The sequence below is a fragment of the Salvia splendens genome, chromosome 15 (assembly GCF_004379255.2).
Source record: "Salvia splendens isolate huo1 chromosome 15, SspV2, whole genome shotgun sequence".
Classification (NCBI taxonomy): Eukaryota; Viridiplantae; Streptophyta; class Magnoliopsida; order Lamiales; family Lamiaceae; genus Salvia; species Salvia splendens.
In genome coordinates, this window is record NC_056046.1 from 32,381,779 (window position 1) to 32,400,550 (window position 18,772).

Sequence of the window (18,772 nt, forward strand, 5' to 3'; positions counted from 1 at the left end):
GGAGCGCCTATCGTGCGTGACCTATCAGCTCACCGGGTCCGCAGAGTTTTGGTGGGAGACTAAGCAGCGTACAATGACGCAAGAGCAATTGGACACCCTGACGTGGGAAGACTTTAAGGAGGAACTGTATGACAAATACATTCCAAGGAGCTACCGTAAGGCAAAGGAGGCCGAGTTCTACATCTTAAAACAGGGGCGGATGACTGTGACAGAATATGACCGTGCCCTATGTGACATGTCTCGATATGCACCCGAACAGGTAAACACAGACGAGAAGATGGCGGAGAAGTTTTGTGCCGGTCTGAGGCACGAAATCAGGATGGCTTTGGCATGCCGTGGCAGACTCTCGTATGCCGAGTCATTGTCTCGTGCATTGGACGTGGAGGAAGCGATGCCACGGGAAAGGACAGTCACACCCACTACTCCAACACCGCCGACCCCACAGCAGAATTTCCGGGATAAGAGGAAATGGGACGGGAACCGCGCACCCTTTGACAACAAGAGGTTCCAGGGTACCCCAAACTCTTCCCAGGGAAAAGGAAAGCAGGCTGCTCCATTCCAAAATGGAGATTTCCGTCAGAGAGCACCTCCATGTGCCAAATGTCAGAAGAACCACATGGGAGAGTGCAGAGTCGGGACCAACATATGCTATAACTGTGGGGGAATGGGACACTTCGCCAAGGAGTGCCCGAGCAACAACAACACTGGAGGCGAGGGAACACCGAACGGACCTCGAGGGAATCCTACACCACCTCAGCAGCAGCAGCAGCGTCGCCAACCATACCCAACTCAAGCTAGGGCCTATGTCTTGGGACGCAAGCAAGCTAAAGCCCCACAGGGAGAGCCAAAACAAGATAATCTGGCAGGTATGGGAACACTACCTGACATGCCTGTTGATGTTCTGTTTGATACGGGTGCGTCGCACTCTTGCGTGAATGCTTTAAGACTGCCTGTTGATGAACTGGAACATAAGATGAACGTGAACTCACCAGTAGGAGGCCTTATAGAAATTTCACAGTCTTGTTCGAACATAGAACTCACGGTGGGAGAACTTAGTTTAACGGCTCACAACTTGCATGCTATGCCGATGGATAACATCGACATTATCCTGGGGATGGACTGGCTAGCTGAAAACTATGCCACTATCCGATGCCAAGAGAGACAAATCTCGTTACAAACCCCGGGGAAGGAGCCCTCTACCTTCCACGGAATTTCGATGAATCAGCAAACTTGTGTGATATCGGCACTTCAAGCATCTACGCTGATTAGAAAGGGGCGTCCGGCCTATCTTGTGTATCTGCAAGGACATGACAAGAAAGAGAAGAAAGTTGACGATGTGGCAGTAGTACGTGACTTTCCCGACATATTTCCCGATGCTTTGCTAGGCCCTCCGCCTGACCGACAGTTAGAGTTTACTATCGATCTGGAACCAGGAGCCGCACCAGTGTCGAAAACACCCTATAGGATGGCGCCGAAGGAGTTGGAAGAACTCAAAATCCAGCTACAAGAACTGCTGGACTTGGGTTTTATCCGACCGAGTGTGTCGCCGTGGGGAGCACCGGTACTATTTGTGAAAAAGAAAGACGGGACACTGAGGATGTGCATAGACTACCGGGAATTGAACAAGTTGACTCTCAAGAACAAGTATCCTCTGCCGAGAATTGATGACTTGTTCGACCAACTCAGGGGAGCAGGAGTATTTTCGAAAATGGATTTAAGGTCGGGATATCACCAGTTGAGGGTACGAAGGGAGGACATACCCAAAACAGCATTTCGAACGAGGTATGGGCATTATGAGTTCATAGTAATGCCGTTTGGACTGACGAATGCACCGGCGGTATTTATGGATTTAATGAATCGAGTATTCCATCCATACTTGGACAAGTTTGTTCTGGTATTCATAGATGATGTGCTGGTTTACTCGAAGGATGAAAAAGAACATGAGGAGCACCTAAGGATCACGTTGGAAACACTACGAACGGAGAAGTTGTACGCCAAGTTCAGTAAGTGTGACTTCTGGCTAAAGGAAGTGAATTTTCTGGGGCATATTGTGACGGCCGAAGGGATTCGAGTTGACCCTGCAAAGGTTGAGGCCGTACAACAGTGGAAGGCGCCAAAGACCCCAAACGAGATTCGGAGTTTCCTTGGACTGGCAGGATACTACCGGAGATTTATAGAAGGATTTTCAAAAATCGCACGGCCAATGACTCAACAACTAAAGAAGGGGACCAAGGTCAATTGGACGCCGGAGTGTGAGGCCAGCTTCCAATTGTTGAAGGAAAAGTTGACCACCGCACCAATTCTAGCCGTGCCGGAACCAGGGGTAAACTATGTGGTTTACACCGATGCATCGAAGGTTGGATTGGGGTGTGTTTTGATACAGAATGGTAAGGTGATTGCCTATGCTTCGCGGCAGTTGAGGCCACACGAGTTGAACTACCCCACTCATGACTTAGAACTAGCGGCTGTTGTGCACGCATTGAAGATCTGGAGGCACCATCTCTATGGAGTTCGGTGTGAGATTTTTACCGATCACAAGAACCTGAAATACTTCTTTGAACAGAAAGACTTGAATATGAGGCAACGCAGATGGCTCGAACTAGTCAAGGATTATGACTGTGGCATTAACTATCACCCAGGCAAAGCAAACGTGGTGGCGGATGCCTTGAGCCGGAAAGCTCAACCGCAGTTGGCTACTTTTCTCACTCAGGAAGCGGAGTTGATTCGCGATTTTAGCAAGATGCGACTGGAGGTAGTGAGAGCTCCGGAAACTGTGAAGGGAAAGATTGCCACCTTGGTAATTGCATCCGATCTACGGACAAGGATAATAGAAGGGCAGCGGAATGATGAAAATCTGGAGAATATTCGACTGAGGGTGAGGAAGGGCGAACAAGAAAAGTTTAGAGAAGAAGCTGATAATGCTCTTACCTACGAGGGGAGACTGTGTGTGCCTAGTGACGATGGACTCCGAAATGAAATCTTGACCGAGGCACACGAGACTCCATACACCGCTCATCCTGGAAGTACAAAGATGTACCAGGACTTGAAGGGATCATTCTGGTGGGATGGAATGAAGAGGGACATAGCTTTGTTTGTGGAAAGATGTTTGGCATGTCAACAAGTAAAAGCTTTACATCAACGACCCTATAGGAAGTTGCAACCATTGGAGATTCCGGAGTGGAAGTGGGAACATATCGCTATGGATTTTGTGACAGGTTTACCAAAGACCCGACAAGGGAATACAGCCATTTGGGTAATCATAGATCGCCTCACCAAGAGTGCGCATTTTATACCTATCCCTATAACTCATGGGTCCGACAAACTTGCCCGGATCTATGTGAAGGAAATCATTCGATTGCATGGAGTGCCAGTAACAATCACGTCAGACAGAGATACAAGGTTTACTTCAAGGTTTTGGATGAGTCTACAACGAGAACTGGGTACACGACTGAATTTCAGTACTGCTTTCCACCCACAAACCGATGGACAGTCCGAGAGAACGATTCAAACTCTCGAGGACATGTTGAGAGCCGTGGTTCTTGACAGAGGAAAAATTGGGAAAGTTGTATTGCCGTTGATCGAGTTCGCTTACAACAACAGTTTCCAGGCGACAATAAATATGGCCCCATATGAAGCATTGTATGGGAGGAAGTGTAGATCGCCACTCTACTGGGATGAGGTTGGTGAAAGAACAATACTCGGACCAGATTCGGTCGAAGAGATGATTGAGATCGTGCGACAAATTCGACAAAGAATAAAAGAGGCACAAGACCGACAGAAGTCGTATGCTGATGTCCGGCGTACAGAATTACAGTTCAACACGGGAGATAAGGTGTTCTTGAAGGTATCTCCGTCGAAGGGAATAACGAGATTCGGTGTAAAAGGGAAGTTGAAGCCACGATACGTAGGGCCTCAACACTACATTATTAGAGTCAAAAACATAGTGTATAAACATCAAGCATATTGTTGGTATCAAAAACAAATGATTCAAAGGTTTAGAAACATCCATAACATCCTAAATTACAACTTAGAGCAGCATTGAGAGTTTTAGCCTAAACACATGGTAGATTTTGCAATAAAAACCATAGGAAGCATGCTCTCGTTGAGTGGAATTGGAATTTGGAGACGGATCGTCGGAATGTTGGCCGGAATTTCTTCCTTCTCTTCTTCCTCCTTTCTTTCTCTCTTTTCCTCTCTATTTCTCGTCCAAGGGTGTCTGAATATTCTCAAAAACTGCTCCAGAAACCTATTTGTAAACTAAAATTAGGCTGTTTCTGAGAAAACGCCCGACCCGGGCGAAATGGTGCCAACCCGGGAGTTTCTACTGGACCTGGCGTTTTGTTGGTTCAAAAATGGCCGGGTCGGGCGTTTTCGCCAGGTTCGCACTGCTCCGTGCAGCCTTCATCAAATGGCCATAACTTCTTCATCCGGGTTCCGATTGAAGAGTACAAGGTACCCACGCGAAGCTATTTCAAAGGCAAAGATAACGGTGGTAATATAAAAGAATTTTGACATTGTCTTGATAGGCAACGAGCAGTTTGAATCAGACCACTGGTCCGGTTTGGCTCATTGTATGCTTTCACTCCACATGTACATCTATCAACTAAAATATAATAATCAAACTTTAATGATTAATTGAAAGATGATTTTAATATAAAAAATAGGAGAAATCTTAGAGTAGAATAAACATTATTTGATTTACATCAAATATTCACCGATGAAGGATCACTTGCTATTTAGTTGAAAATTTCAGTTTGGTCCACTTTCTCTACACTGTTACAGAACTACATTATCAGTACAGGGGCTATGTTAGACCAAACTGGACTGGACTATTTGATACCAATAATAAATTAGTAAAAAATTGATACCCAAGAAATTCATAGATGATGCCATGGAGGCCTGTGCTTCAATAACACATTTTTGTAACCATTCTGAGCTCTCCAATCTCAGGCATACTTATCTCTTCCGCATGGAACTGCTTCTTCAGATGGGTTGATTGCTATGATGACTGATCATTACAACAATTTGATGAGACTATTTTAATTCTATTAGCTAGCTGAACATCTACAAACAAAATAGGGCTGTCAAATTTGCTATTGGGAAGTGGTGAGCAATTTTTTGTTAAGATAAATGTTTGTGAAAACTCATCAGAGAGAAAAGAGTTTCCAAATTTAAAAAGTGCATATTCTTGTGGGACAGACTAAAAAGGAAAGAATGTGTATTCTTGTGGGACGGAGGAGGGAGTAATAAGTTTCTTGCTATCTTATTAGAGTGTCCACGATAGTGGACAAGCCCTCTCCCACCGCCGCGGTAAAAAAAAACTGTTGCATGATCTATGTTTCAGAATCATATACATGCAATAATAGTGAGCGTCTCTTGGAAGAATGTAGTGGAAAAGGAGTTTGGAGCACTGAGAAACAACTCTCATGAAGAGGTTACCAGTACACAAGTATCGTTCATCTCTGAATTATCACTCACTCTGCAAATGTGGCCATGGAGTATTTGCCCCTTTCCAAATTTTTGCAAATAAGGCTTGGATGTTGTTGGAACAAATATATACGTATAGTTTAGAACCAGTTTATTAACAAGTTTAGTTCTTTTTTTTGGGGGGTGTGTAATATAAGAGAATCTTGTGTACTGGTTGATCAATGCACAGACCAAACCAAACGGTGTGTTAATTATGGACATGTTGCCTTGTGGTTTTCAAGAGGTTAGAGATCTCATTATTTGGTCTTTATCTTAAGGGATAGTTATTCCTGTTTAGATGATGCTCCAGCACAAACACTGGCTGATTTGTCAGGAGATGAAGATGGTAACTTATCTAACACTCAATTTTTCCTCTTCTGAATAAATAATAGCTGAATATTGATGATAGTGTTCTAGAAATCCGATCTTCAAAATTTCTTACCTCTTATATTGTTCTAAAGAGCTGAAACTTGTGTTATTTCCAATCAAACTCTGAAACCATGGGTGTTTTTTAAATTTTTTATCGATCTTAATAGTTTGACTCTTTTTCCCTCTCCCTCATCCCTTTGTAGCTAAGTTGTATTCCTTTTTGGGTTGCCGAGTCAAATCTTTTTTTTGGTAAAAGTAGCACATTTCATTTTTTTCTTACTTTAGTTTACTTAATCTTTTTCCTAGTACTTTATTCTCTATTCCCAAAAGAAATGCCTCTACTAGGAAGAAATGAATGGATACAAGTAAGAAATCTAGTCAACATTTACTAAGAAATTCAGAGAATTCTTCCAGTGCTGATACACAAAAAGAAGCAAGTGAGCCAGCACAACTTCCTGTCGTTAATCATGTCAACTTACTAACTAAAGTCAGGAGCAGACGTAACAAAAATATCTTGATAACGTGCAAAGTGATGTGTCTATTGCTTCAATCGATAATTCAAAGGTTATGTTAGTTGAATAGGCCAAATCTCAACATTCTTTTATTGTATCATGTCAAATCCTCGTCTGAGAGATGGTGCATTGATTATCCTTGGTTTGCAAAAAGAGAGTTTGTCGAATATTTGTATCACGTTGGATTAACTTGTGTCATCAGAAGGTATACGTCTTCTTTTGACAAGTTCAATCTTTTGCTCTGATAATAATGTTTATAATGTTGATTTGAAGCAGTTCTCTTGGTATATAAAACTTAATCAGTCCATAAAACTTTTCCCTGGTGACAAGGTTGATATCTTCCAATTTCCAAATAGCATTTGTTTGAAACCACCTTTCAATATAGTACATCATACTACTATTGTAATCAAATTCTACTCTAGGCTTTAACATTGGTTAGATTTTCTGAAAAAATTAGCGTCCTCTCCATGGCATCGCCTGTTATTCTAACTGCGTGTCAAAATTTACGTGTAGGTAGGAAGCTGTTGTTCTAGAGTTGAGGCACATGAACGATGATGTATCCTGATAGCTCTTTGAGGGACTCTGAGCCATTTAAGAAACAATATGTTGCATTACTTGTAAACTGAAAAGTAGTACTCCCTCCATCCTATAATCTTCTTGTGTACTAGGAAGACAAAACAAATAATGCCTCCTATATTTTTTTGTTCCCCACGCTTCTGGTTCATCCGATTCCCCGCTTATTTATGCTAATCTCTATCCCAATTTTATGGAATTGAAATATGGCAATAGTAACACAGCCCTGTCAATTCAATTTGAACAAAGATAAAGGGTGGTAAAGCCATAAAGTCAAATAAAATAGTCTTCTTCAAACAAAAATCTACCTATTATGACTAAGCGTGCGTTATGACTAAGATTGCGCTACAAGGGAGTCCCCAAAGTTGGTAGAAAAATAGCAAATAAATAAAAGGTTTTTCAGAATTTATTTTTTTTGATCATATAAAATTGACAACAAATCTGTCGGTGCTTGAAACAATTTTGTCTTCTCCATATTACTATATCTCTAGAGTCAATAATTTTATATGAGGAACTACTGAACTCAATCACTTGCTGCCGTTACTCTTCAGTTTTCTGTTGAGGTTTATCCTGTAGAGGTACTCAAAATTGGATCAGTGATCGATTTCTAGGTTTCGTCGTAAACCTAATGTTGGTTATTCTGTGATTACAAGAGATAAACAATACCAGGCGTAATACAACCCAAAAGAAGGAAGAACTAAAAACTGAAATTACAATGTAATCGAAACTATAAACAAGAAATTAAACTTAGCCGAATCGAGGAAAGCCCTCTTTCCGCAAGACGAGATACGCTCCGGTAGTGCTCTCGGTTTGGCGCGTCGTACCCAAAGATAAAACGACTTGCGTCTCTGATGAAAAAGCATCGCAATCAACAGAGCTCCGGCGAACTGGATAGAGGCGAGGGCAGAGCTTCGAAAAGAAGACTATGCAGAGAGAATGATGCTTGTGTGTATGCTAATGATCCTGATCAGGTATGATCCTTAGTATTCGATGATATAATATGCAAGGAATGACTAGCCTATTTATAGTCCTAGTTCCACTGCGGGGGTCAACACAGTCTTGATGACTGTCATCATGGCTCATCATGGCGGGGCTGTAACCGCAGTCCGTTACGAATTTGAAAGCTGGAGAGATCGACGTTGAATCTAGACGTTGTACACGCCCTTGTTCAACCGTCACAAGTGGACTGACTTAAAGCAAGTTGATCAAGGCGCAGTCATGCTGTTGATCAAGCTGCTGCTCCAGGCGGAGGTGGTCCAAAACATTTTGTCTGGATCCAGCGACCAGCCCCTAGACCAAGCCAAAGACCACCCAAAGACCAATTGCCAAGATCCAAGTCCAAGGGCAAGGGTACGGGTGCGGCTCGGCTCACGCGCGCTCTTTCACCCATCTTAGTCCACTATAATTTATAAGTGTAGTAAATACACTTCATAAATACACACTTAAAGAAGTGTCTCATCTCCAATGTGGGATAATTAACTTAGTCAATTACTCCCTACACTTTCAACACATAGCTTTATCAAAAGCTACAATGTGATAACTTTAATCCACTATTTCTCACTCACCCGGAATCGGATTTGAGAAAGTGAATATACCACGGTCATCTACGTGGAACGTAGATCGACGCTATACCATTTAATTTTGCAGAATTAAATGTCTCGTCACATTTATTATTCGTCAAACTTCGTTGACCGGACATCTTAAATACAAGATTCCAACACCTAATTGGTTACTTCCAATTACGTAAATCAATAGTTCAAATGGCACACTTGGGTTATGGCACGATAGATGCTATTTTATGTGTTTAAGTGGAGAGAGAAAATAGTATATTTATATTTATGAGAGACAATTTTTTTTCAGAACTAAAAAGGAAAAATGTGGGAGTATTATTTTTGAGTTTTTGTAATCAAGTTTCTTTCTTAATTTCATATACTGGACCTGGAGCATAAATTTTTTTCTTCTGCTATATATTGACTCATGTGGGTCGGGCAAGGCACCAATTCTGCTGATCTCATACTAACGTGAATGAGATCATCGAACAAAAGCATGTGTAATGGTGGATGTACCTATACAAAAATGCATCCAACTCAATTAGGAGTATTATGTAACAACAGTAATATATAAGAGACTCGTGTTAGTGGAATGTGAGATCCATATTATTAGTAAGAGAGAAGTAGTCTTAATGGAATGTGAGATCCATATTATTGGTAAGAGAGAAACTGTTAAAAACTTACATTTTTTAAATGTGCTTGATTTTTCGTGAACGGAGGGAATAATCTTTTAGTAATAACAGCTAAAACTTTGCGACTTTCAGAAAGTAATTGAACCTTAACAAGAGCTACACATCATCACATGCATTCTAAAACATTGGGTGATAGAATGTTTGGTCACTAAATTCAAATTAATTGCATTTTTTCCGAATACTATTATGTAAATTGTCGAGTTAATTTAACTTAAAAATTCTTCTATGAACAATTGAATAAGACAAACAGACACCAGAATTCATCGGACTTAAATATAGGAGTGCTAAAAATTTTCTTCAATTTTCCTTTCAATAGCAGATAAAAAAAAGGTGACGAGATAAGAGGCCAAACAATGACAAGAATTATACATAAATAAAACTAAAGAAAAACATCTATCCTCCTATTTCATTTTTCTTATTTTCTCCTATTTCAATAGCACAACTTTTTTGCCTATTTCTAAAAAAATTGAGATGCTAGAGACATGGAGCAACAACAACTACATTCACTTACATTTCTCATATTTTCAGCCTATTAACTTAAAACCAGGCTAAGAATGAGAGAGGAACTATCGATTGTATACACTGTTGAATTTGCTTAACGGCCCATGAGAAATCTGAATGCGTCTCCCAACGAAACAATGCCTTCAACATGCTTGCTTCCAGCTTCAACCACAACCAGACGCCTCACTCCAGAGAAGAAAAGCATGCAAAATGGGAATCGGAGGGAAACGTTAACATGTGTGTGTGTGTATCAGTGTGTATATATAAGTAGTGTCAAAGGGAATGGAAAATGATCGTGTGCAGGAAAACATCTTCAAACAAACTAGAACGAATCTATAACCTGGCTGGGATAACCTCTCCAAGACTTTATGGAGAGGATCTGTACGTAAACACATAAAACATCTTTGAATGTTGGAGGAGCCGTATACTGAAAATGGGTCATCTCAGTACTGCAATGCCTGCAATGCGGAGATGAAGAAAATAAGGAATTAAGAAGAAGCGATATACTCTATAAGTTATGAGTATGTATCATTGCATAGAATGAGATTTCAAACTAACATAAAAACTGCAATTTCTACTGTGGCGTGGCACTGGGACTATCACACTGACACCGTGCAACTAATATTCACAGATATAGCGATTATAGCATGAAAGCGAATTAGATAGATGTGTTTACCTGATGAATAGTAGTTTCTTCGAGATTAATGTGTGTAGATTTTGTCTCTGGCCAAACTAGTTATGTCACTGCAAAAATGAGGATTAATTAATATAATTCCAAGTGGGGAAATAGATTCACCTGTGATTAGACAAGCAGTATTCGCAGTACTAACCTTCGAGAATATACATCCAATAAAGAGTCATTATCATCAACGATAGGGATTGAACTAACTTGTGCTGCAAAGGAATGAGTCTGAAATCATGTATATGCAGAATATAACATAAGTTTGAAAAAACTAGGGACCATCTATTCAGACCCCAACATTTCATCAAATTCATAAATGTGTTTGAATTAGTTTCCTTTTCTCGTGGAACTGATTTCTGCAGAACCATATAAAATAAGTAATGCCTCCAAGTTGAAATTATTGAACTACAAGGTCAGTCAATTTTTCATGCTATACCAAAATAATACTATAAAATAAAACCGTCATATGGAAAAACTCAGTAACTTTAAGCTACATCCAAGAAAGTAAAAGACAATTTAGTGAATAAATGGGTCGCTGTGTCGCTACAAAAGTATACTGCATAGAGACAAAGATTGAAACAGAAATGTGACTACTCCAAAGTCTCCCATTCCTAGTATGTATCTAGATACCTTGAATTAAGAAATTTAATGCAGCACCAAGAGAGGCACTGGGTCTTAACATTGCCAATGGCCTGCGATTTGGCTCTCCAGTCTTAGGAACCCAAGTGCCCAAAGGAATTGAACAAATTGGCAATTGAAGTACTGGCAATGAACCAGGCGAATGCCTGAAAAACCGGCATATACCTGCAAAGCAACATGTTTAATTACTACTACCCACAAGGAGCTAAATATAGTCCAGAACATAGTTCAAACACACTGAAAGTGTCAGTAACTGGTCCACAATACTGACATTTTAGTTATCCCGAAAAGTGAAGCAAGGTGTAATAGATTTTTGTTCGGGGAATCTGCTGAAGAGGAGAATGAATGATGGGAACTGTTGCTACACCACTTTGCAAAATCTTCAGAGCAACTTCATTTAAGGAGTCATCAGGCCCAGCCTGGAAAACTTTATTAAGTTAACATAAAAGAACACATCCTATATGTTAATTCCAGCGTATAAGAGAACATATTTTTGTTTACAAGTCAACAATATAAAGCTTTTGAGGAACTATCTAACATATAAGGAAATCAATGACGATAAGAAATAAATAAGATCATACCAAAACAAGAACAAACAAAAAGGTCTAACCAGGGGTTATATATATGGTGGAAAACATCAACCAAAATAAGGGTGTAATGGGCAGGTATTATACTTATTGTTTTGATCAGCAGTATCAAATATGCAAAAGGATATCTGTATAAAAGATCATCTATCTATCTATCCATCCTGTGGCATAGAAAATTAAAATGATCGGCCCAATGTACACATATTCACCCTGGCATTTAGCGCATCAATATGAACACTTACTTGTACAAGCTGTCTTGGAACTATTGCTCCTTGGCCATTAATTTGATATTTAGATAAAACTTTGCTTCTTTCCAAGCAGATATAGTATGCGTCTCGAGCTCTTCCTCCCGTCAAATTTGACCCATGCCTGCCAAGCTGCTAGCACATATAGAAAATATCACAATGAGATCTTTGAGATTTCACAGTGCATTGCCAGTCAAATATGAGAGAAAATGGTCCCTATTTCACAGAAGATCTATCAACGGCGTTCTGCATGAAGGATAAACTAACTTTAAAATGCCGATTCTGTATTTGACATTATATAACAACAAAACATCAGGGTACAACAGTGGAAATGCACAAGGAGTCAAGGAGGAGGAGAACAGCTATGGTAAAGGGGGGAGGAGCATATTCAGGAAAGATTATTCTGTATAAAAAACATGGCAGAATGCTCTAACCTCTCTCATAATCAAGATAAAATCCATTGCACTAAGAACTCCAACAAATTTCCCCTTTGAAAAGTCCCACAAGGGTGCCATAGAGATCCCCTGAAATGAATATTTTTCATTCTTAAGAGTTTGTAACTTTACCAGAAAAAGATGGTCAACAAAGCACCAAGAACAAACAGCGGAGACAACAACCAAGACACCATCTTGCCAGAGGCATGTTAGTCATAGCGCCCTGGTCTGGTAGGCAATAACTTTAACATTAAAGAACAGGCACTTAACAAATAAAGGTACCTGTTCATGCAATATATGAAATGCTTGCTTTACAGGGAGTTCAACATCCAAAGCAATAACCTGAAAAATAGACTGAGTAAATAAATCAAAGAGACAAAAAAGGAAGAGCGAGAGAGACAATGTTGGGACAGATCATCCAGGCCTTCCCAGATTCAGGGAGCAACTCATATGCCTTGTGAGCTGACAAGAATACAGCTATACGATGACGAGAAACATCTATGTCAGCCTGTGTCACTGTAGGGAAGGGCTCAGGAGGCGTACTATCTGACAGCCGAACCTGTAATAATGATGAACAATAAGATATATTACATCCACTGTGATTGAAAAGAAAATATCATTAAATAACTTCTTAATAATGTTAGTGTAAAATTATGGGTATGGCAGGTGAAGTAAGATGAGAGCACAGGAATGCCATACCACGCGTTGGAAGCTCTCACTATCAACTCCATGCTTGAACCATGACCAGAGGAGGCGCTTGCCGGTTTGCAGCATTGGAGTAAGGTAATCAGCTTCTGTAGACAAGAGGATAGTGTTCACTGTTCCAATGTTACTATTGACAGAAGGCTGGTGCTCATCATGTCTCCATTCACCATCAACCACAAATTTATACTACAGAAAGAGAAGCAGTATTTGAATTTAAACGTACCACAAGCTAAATATATGAAAATTGGATACAAAAAGACTGATGGAAAATTTTATCCTAGCTATGAATCAGTAGAGGTAAACAATTCGACTACGTAATTGAGTAATTTTTGCCACAGAATATATCAAAATAGTAACATAACCAAACGCACATGTCATAACACAGATACCATATTCATGGGAAACACCAAATTAGCTAATTATTAACAGTCATTTAACAATAATATGGCTATTTCCAGTCAAATTCGGAAATAAATTTGCCTTCTTGATTGACACTTGGGGCAATTCTTCACCCTAGCAAGCTCCAAGTCATGAACAACCAACCTGGTGACAACCGGGCGGAAGACTGCATATCGTTTGAAACACCATGGGACAACCCTCAACCGGGGTCATTGGCCATTGTGTCCACCTTACAAATAATAATAATAACAACAAAAGTAAAAGTTAGCATAACATAAGTAGAGCTCAAATCAAAAGCTGATCCTAGAAAGAAGAAAGTAGACAGAAAATGAATTGCAAATCGACTAACCCGGTAAAAGAGGAGAAAATCGGGTTTCTAGGCTACTTGGCCTTTAAAATAACGAAAATGTACTCATTTTGTTATCTATTCCATATATGGGAAAAACGCCAATGAAATTGGTGTGTCTATTAGTAAAGACGCCAACATAGTTGGCGTTTTACAATGTCGTCATACTTTACTCGTATTTTCTCCAAATACAGGCATGGTAAAACGCCAACAAAGATGGCGTGTTTTATATACATACACGCCAATGGAATTGGCGTGTTTAAGTTAAAAACGCCAATAGAATGGGCGTGTTTAACATAAACACGCCAACCTGGTCGGCGAGTTTCTGTTGAACCATATTTCCCCCAGATCTCCCCAAAATCGCGAACCCTAAACACTTTCCCTCCCAAAACGCGAAAACCCTTCCAAGGCGGAAAAACCTTAAGTAAACCCTTGCTTGGGTCGACCCGGTGGTGGATTTAAGCGTGTAGATTTCGATTTGTGGCTCATTCTTCCAAACATTAGTCCTCCTAATCGGTTAGTATATCTAATTTTTGACTCATTCTTCCAAACATTAATCTACCAATATTTGATGGTTTTTTATGATAGTAATATAATTGTAGTGTAATTTATATAATTATTTGATGGATTGTTATGGTATTATATATTGTAGTGTAATTAATAGAAATATTTTGACCAATTGTTATGGTATTAAATATTGTAGTATATCTAATTTTTTACCAATATTTGATAGATTGTTATGATAGTATATATTGTACTGTACTTAATAGAAATATTTTTTACCAATATTTATGTTTTACATTAATGCAGATAGTATGACGTGGTGTGTCAATTTATATTGGGGTGGAAAGATAATTCCCGTACCAGTTTTTTCATATGATCCTCCTTTTGCAAAAGGATTTATTATGTTGGATGAAAGTATTTCCTACGATAAGTTTGTGGAAACAATTTGTGAAAGGATGGGGATAAGCATATTTGAAAACAAAGTTCAAATAGTATGGAAACGTCATATATTCTATGGATCTTCAGTCACGTTTATAGGTATTCTACTAGAAGAAGTATGCATGCCACTAATGTTTAGTGAGAGTATGGCTACAGGAGGTCAAATTGAATTGTATGTTGAGTATTCGGCAATTACTCAACAACATAGTCATCATCTCATAAGTTAAGATGTTGGTACGTCTACGAGAGGCCAAGAACCATGTTTCGCTGCACACAAGATTTTGATGTTGGTACGTCCACGAGAGGCCAAGAACCATGTTTCGATACAACACAAGATTTTAATGTTGGAGGCGTGCACTTAGGGGACAGTGACAATTGTGATGTGGTTGAGGCCATGATTGGTCCTGATAAAGCCGACTTTCTTGATCCACAATCACCTTATGATTCTGAAGATGTCAACCCCGATAGTACAGACTCAGATGGTGCTTCGTCGGATGATGACCAATTTGTTGCTTCAAGACCATCCTTCCAGTTCCGGTTGGAGAAACATCAGTATACTGGTATTGCGCATTATGTGAATAAATGGCTAGAAGGACTTATGATGAGCATTGGGTTTTGACATTTTGTTTTGTAAGCTTTAAAAAATTCGACCCAATCATCTAGAATGGCAAGGACTACATGAGAATTTTTAAGCCTTGTACCTATTGTTGCCATGTCAACTTAAATTTGGATTGATATATAAATATAAATTTCGTTAGAAATGCTAATTTGCATTATGGAAGGTGCATACTATACGAAAAAAAATCAGCTAATTTAGTAGTATGTTCCAATTAACTTTATTTTTACAAATTCTTAAAGAGTTGAAACCTTCTACATTGGCAATGACAAAATTATTTTTTCCACTAATTAACGTAGTCTTACTAAACTTTCAACTTTCAGCACCACAGCTGATACGTACATGAGATGATAAAAACAAGTTACTATGACAAGACAACAATTGATAACACACACTTATAATATGATGCAATACATATATATGATCCTAATTTTGTTTGAGTTAAAGGTAAATTTGTGAGTTTCAGCGCGGCACTGAATGAGCAATTAGAGGCTTAGCCAATGCCAAGTCATTTTTCTGACTCAGCCAAGTCAATAGTATTCGTAGAAAGTGGGGGTCTCCATGCAAAACATTGAATAAGTCTAGCCAAAAGCATCGTGCTCAGGGTAGAACCAAGAACGACTCCAGGGCATCCTCGTCTTCCAGTACTAAACGACAACATGTGCAACTCCGGATCCGTAAGCACGACTACTGAGTCTTCATCATGAACGTGTCTCTTAGGCCTAAAGCGGAGAGGCTCATCCCAAACCCTAGGGTTCCGCCCTAGGCCAGGACGACTAAGCAACACTTGGCTCCCCTTTGGGATAAAGTACCCACACAACCACTGTATCTTTGCTTGAAACATGTGGGACATTGAAAGGTGCTAATGGATGTATCCGAAATGACTCTTTCAAACAAGTCATCACATAATTTAATTTAGGCAAATCAAATTCTTGAACAAGCCTATCTTTACCTACCACTCGATCCAATTCTTCAGATGCCTTAGCAAGAATATCGATTTCTGCCAACGCCCACTCAACTGCATTTGATGGATTATCAACCGTCTCAATCATTATTTCCTGTAAAATCAATCGTTCCTGATTATTATGCTTTTATAAAAACGGTTGAGTACACAATCTTTTAGATACTAAAAACTTACAACAATTAATGCTTTGATCTCTCAAATGGACAGAAGCCCTTCTTGAGGTTAACCTGACTTCTTGAGGTTAATCAAAAGATCAAGAATATCATCTTCCTCACTCTTGAGGCCCTTCTCCCACATCCCTATTCTCTTTTTGATTTCCGGATCTTGATACCTTCTCACATTCTTAATCGCATTCGTTATCTTCTTTTTATGCCCATCCAAATCCAAAACCACCAGCCACGGCAAAAAATCAGCAATGGCGAATCCATAGAGGCACGAAAGAATCGCGAACAATCCATCCACATGCTCTCTCTCTTCAACCCCCGCCCCCCCATCCGCCATTCCTGACCCAAAAAACCTCTCACCAAACACCATTTTTCTTATCACATTGCCACAGTAAATGGCGCGCCGCATCTCTCACATTCACACTTCCGTTGCTGTCCGGATTCTTGCACTGTTTGTACACATATCTGACGAGGTGATCGGCTTCCTCGAGTCTCTTCTCGTGTAGCCGTTGAAACACTGCATTTGATAGCACACCCGACCTCATAACCATCCTCATTTTAGTCCACTGGTCGCCCGAAGGCGACAGAGCCAGCGTCAGGTAGCCGTCGCTGGTGATCTGGGCTGATATGGCTTCGGGCCGGGAGTCAAATACGGTTCCTGCTTCTTCAAGAACTCTCTGGAAAGTTCAGGAGAAGTGACAGTGATGACGTGGACTCTGCCGTGCTTGATGCAGGAGATTTCGGTGTTGAGGTCTTGCATGAGGTTGTGTATCCATCGGAATGCTGGCTTGTTTGACAGAATTTCCGGGAGGCTGCCGACGATCGGGTAGGCGGTGGTGCCCGGAGGAAGAGGCGGGGACGTGGGACTTTTCTCGGTGGATTTAAGTTTGTAGATGAGTAGTGAAATTAAGCACAATGCTAGTAGCAATGGTGGGAGATTGTTGGTGAGGCTTGTTTCGATTTTCATGGTTGTTTTTCTGAGTTTCAAAATGTTTGTAGCTTGAGTTCATACCTTGCATCTTGGCCTTGCCTTTTATAGAGGGAAGTTCCTCTACTAATCGAATTGAAAATACTATCTTTTGTGCATTGCACGAGTGTGATACCGGTATATATAAAAGCTAACACTATAAATTACCATCAAATACGATCAACACGAAGGTCAAGGCATACTTAATTACTACAGAAGTTTTTCTTGGTAAGGAGCTCTACTATGTATATTAGCATTGTCAACGAAAAATAGTTTCATTTGTAAGCGAAACAAGTTTTAAAGCGTATTGTTAATGTAACAAAGAGAGAGAAACAAAGGATAACTGTAAATTACAAGAGGGAAGGAAAAAGAAAAAAGGGTGAAAAGTTTCCATTAATACAAATGACATCGAATATAAAAACAGATAAATATTCGTAAAAATACAAAAAATATGCGCATAGAAATTGAAAAGAAAAAAAATATTTAACATGTGGTTTAAATTCACTAAGAAAACAAAACCTGAGTTTGCATGGATCATTTGTAAAGAAAATTGAAATAATACTTTATAAATTACTTCTTCGTCCGTCATCATGTTTTACGGAAAATGTTAAGAAAAGTGGGTGGAAAAAAGTTAGGGGAATATAAGTCTCATTTGTATATATTAGTTTTAATTGAAATGTTGGTGGAATAAGTTGGTAGAATGTGGGACCCTGTTATCATTTATAGTAAAAATGAACCGAGGTGGAGGGAAACAAGAAGCAGTGTATAACTCGATCTACGATCGAGTACGAGCTCAAAGAGGAAGCTGCAACGAATGTTGAAATCGCTTCCATTAAACCATTCACTGGCCTCATGCTACTCTGTGCTAAGTATTTGCTCCGCAACAATGACAATTGATCAACTATAGCCTCAACAATGACAATTGATCTACTATTAACTTGGGAATGAGTGTTTTACTTTCATGTTTACTAAAATAAATTTCTATCCTCCTACTATATATCTCTGTATTTCATTTTCTCTTTTTCCATGCTTTTAATATCTACATATTTTATCAACTCATAACTATGAAATTTTGAAAAAGCCGCCACAAGAAAATCCTACTCCCTGCGTTAGCTATTAAAAGTCACACTTTATCCGCCACGAATTTTAAAAAATGTTAATAGAAAGTGAATTGAAAATATTAATGAAATGGGAGTCATACTCTTTGATACGCTCGGTTTTTGCACTATTTTAAGGCCTTTATGCACTATTTTATGGCCTTTATTTGGTCCATTTTGAGTATCAATGTTGCAATACATGTCCAATAATTACATATTTTATCTGTTTTCGTATTTTGACGTGTTTTGTGAGAAATGTGCAAATTTGAGCCTAAAAAGATAGCTAAAAGTCGAAGATGAAAATCTGGAGCATTCTACCCGC

General features: G+C 39.5%; 2 pseudogenes; both read right to left on the reverse strand.

Moving 5' to 3' along the window:
- Nucleotides 1–9,757: 9,757 nt before the first annotated feature.
- Nucleotides 9,758–13,866, reverse strand: LOC121767044 (annotated as a pseudogene).
- A 1,833-nt stretch (nt 13,867–15,699) lies between these two features.
- LOC121766427 lies at nt 15,700–17,353 on the reverse strand (annotated as a pseudogene).
- Between the last annotated feature and the right edge of the window lie 1,419 nt (nt 17,354–18,772).